Genomic DNA, 3685 nt, shown 5'->3' with positions numbered 1-3685 from the left:
CATTTTCTTTAAGGAAAGTAAAAATAATGGAGTAAAAGGATCATGTTATCTCTAGTCTGAATACTTGAAAGAGACTTCATATTGTTTGTGTTTTACAGGGCCTTCTTCAGTTGATACTTATACTAAATGTACATAAGGATTCCTTTTTCACACTATCCTTAGCCACATATATTACTTCTTGTCATACTTCCCACCTGTTACATATTGCTAGTAATGTTGTGATATAAATTTGCTTTACTCTAATTCAAATGATAGGGAATATCTTTTCAGAATTCTGTTGGCAATCTATAAAGTCTTTGATGATTTATTTAGGCTCTCTGCCTATCTATTATTGTTGCTGAATTATATGGCTTTATATATTCTCCCATTATTGTTTAAAGATAGTTTAAAGAGCTGAAGTACACTGATGATTCTTGGTCCTTAAGGGTATCCAGGGTATTGCCAGGTTATAAAACAAAAGCCAAATAAATAACAGTAAACACCCAGAGAGATAGAAATTATAGATTAAAAAGAAACAAACAGGGGCCGGGCGGTGGCGCAAGAGGTAAGGTGCCTGCCTTGCCTGCGCTGGCCTTGGACGGACCGCGGTTCGATCCCCCGGCGTCCCATATGGTCCCCTAAGCCAGGAGCAACTTCTGAGCGCATAGCCAGGAGTAACCCCTGAGCGTTACCGGGTGTGGCCCAAAAACCAAAAAAAAAAAAAAAAAAGAAACAAACAAAAAAACAATGATCTTCTAAACAGTAGCTTTTCTTTTCTTTTCTTTTCTTTTCTTTTCTTTTCACTTTTATTATTAAGCTTTAACTGTGAAGTAACCATTTGCTTTCATTTAGTAGCATTTGGTTGGCTATTGTTTCTATCACCATCAGTACAATCAGTAAATTTTCTCTAAGATATCAGGTAGCTTACTAGGTTTTCTTTTCAGATCTTACATGCCAACTCTTTCATTAGAGTTAACTTTTTTGTATGGTCTAAAGATAATGGTCTAGTTTTTCCATTTGTTTAATCATGTTCTTGCTTTTGTATCATAAATTAATTGCCCACAAATGTTCTGCTTTCTATTGCTAGGATATCCATTTTATTTATTATGTTAATTTCTATTTTTTATTAAAATGTTATAACGTTTCTTTGAATTTTGAAGTATAGCTTGAATGCAGAAAGCTTGATACCTCCATATTCGTCTCTGTGTTCGCCATCATTTTTGACAAATTAGAAAGCTTTGTAGAATTTAATTTTTATTTCTGCAAAATATTCCATTTAAATGTTAATAGAACTTGCACTGAATCTGTATAAAATGACAATTTTAACTATGTAAATTTCTCTAATCAAAATATGAATACTTTTATAGATTTTCCTCTATTTCTTTAAACAACTTTTAGTATTTTTTCACTATAGAAATCTTTTATCTTCTTGATTAAATTTATGCCTAGGTATCCATTTCTTTTAATGTGATTATAAATGGTATTAATTTATTAATTTGTTACTGGTAATTGTTTGTTTTAAATAAAAATTATTGTGGGGCAGGAGCCATTGTACAGCACATGGACAGTTGCCTTGCATATTGCCAACCCAGATTTATTCCCTAGCAACTCATATGGTCCCCTGAGTCCAATAGAAGTGACCCCTGAGCATATAGCCAGGAGTGATTAAAAATAAAAATATATAGTGTATATCTTATTTTAAGCTATTTTACTATAATATTTCCTCCATTATTTATGCATGAGCTATGAGACTAGTATTGAACTCAATGCCTTAAACATGTACTTTATCAATTGAACCTAATATTTATATTTTAGTAGAGTATTATGATGTTCTATGTTGTGTTAAATAAATAACGATGGGGCTGGATGGCGATGGATGGAGGCCTTTGTGCTTAGGCCCCAGCCACGTGGCTTCATCCCCATCCAGCTGGCGGATTTCAGGCCCAGGTAAAATCACTCACAGGCAGGCTTCAGGAAGAATCATCTTTATTCATGCCCTTGCCACCACAGGTGTGTGGCCTATGTCAACCTTTCAAGCATTCAGCAATATTTTGCTAGCCCTGCATCTTATCTCCTGTTAGCCATCTTCCCTTTGGGCTCCATGCGGCCCAAAGATCCAAAAGCCAGGAAGCCAAGCCGGGCCAAGAGAGAAACGGCAAAAAGGGCCAAAGTGGAAACTTTTTCATATGCTACAGTTCTACAGATGTAGATATCATCTATAATTAGTGAAATTATTACTTTTCCTTTTCAAGTTGGTGATTATTATTTTATTTACTTAATTTTTTCTGGGTATGGTTTCCAATATTGTATTGAATAAAAGTGGTATAAGTGAGCATCCTCATTTATTTCTGATCCTAGAGAAAAATGTTCAGCTTTTATCATTAAATGATGTTACCTATGCATTTATAATATATGAATGATGCTGAGTTACTCTAATGTTACTGATGTACTCTAGTGTTTTTGTCATGTTGAAGTAGTCTACTATTTTTTTGTTTTCATTAATCATAGTTCATGGTTTTCTCCAACAACTATAATTATTTAATATTTTATTCTGAACTACAGCTGCTACTTTTTTATCTTTCTACTCATTACTCCACTCAAAGTTTTTATGTACATTTGGCCTTTTATATGTAGAAGATCTCTGTTCAGCATTTGTTTTAAGTCAGGCTTAATCTTCTCTCTTGGAGAAAAGCTTATTATTTGAAGGATAACTTTGCTGTATACAATATTCATTACTTGTGGTTCATAATCACATATTCTATATATATTTATCAATATTTTGTCTTCCTAATGTTCAGGCTAAAAATTTGGGTTGATTTTATAATTTTGATTTTTTGTAGGTCACACAATTCTCTTTAACTGCACTTATGTTTTTATCATCATCTTTTGTTAATATTATTATGAATATCCTGGTGAACACATATTTCAATGCTATTATACTGAAATAATTGCTGTTTTTATTTTATTGTTACAATCTCAAATATTTAGTACTTTCTGTAAGTTTGAGAATTTCTCAACTATCATTTGTTTAAATAAGCTTTCTTCTCCTTCTGTGGTCTACTGATACCCTGATATTTATAAACAATATGTTTCTTAGTTTCACATTCAAAAATATTATTTCTCTTTTCTTCCATCTCTATAATTTTTGATTCCTGCTTTGATCTCAAATATCTTCTCTGCTAGGTTTTCTGCTATTTTCGATGTTTTGCAATGCAATTTTACCCCACATATTAAATTATTGCTCGACTTTTTTCTTTAAGCAAAGCTTCAGTCTTTATGAAACAATAATTGTGAATCTATTTAATTCCATTTATTATTCTATTGATTTACATTTAATTTACAGTCCATTAATAATCACTGAGACTTTTTGTAGCTATTTGAGTTAGTGACAGCTGTTTTGAATTTGCTATCACTTAGATTATAATCTTCCTGACTTCATGCTTGGTTTACAAAAATTCTTATTTTATTTTGGTGCCACCACATTGCGGTGTTTTGGTGATTAAAATGTGTTTGCTACATTACACAGAGCTATTACTTTCTATTACTCTTAATAAATTTGTCCCTGTGGTTTTTTATTCAATAGTGTTTTTTTTAAATAGTGTTTTAATTCAAGTCCTTTCTTTAGTTTCTCCATAGGTGATGGCATAACCTATGCTTGGTTTTTGTACCTGTTTCCTCTATCAAAAGTGAACCAATGTCATACCCA

Source organism: Suncus etruscus, chromosome 1, assembly GCF_024139225.1.
Source record: "Suncus etruscus isolate mSunEtr1 chromosome 1, mSunEtr1.pri.cur, whole genome shotgun sequence".
Lineage (NCBI taxonomy): Eukaryota > Metazoa > Chordata > Mammalia > Eulipotyphla > Soricidae > Suncus > Suncus etruscus.
Note: the sequence above shows the minus strand (reverse complement) of the source record.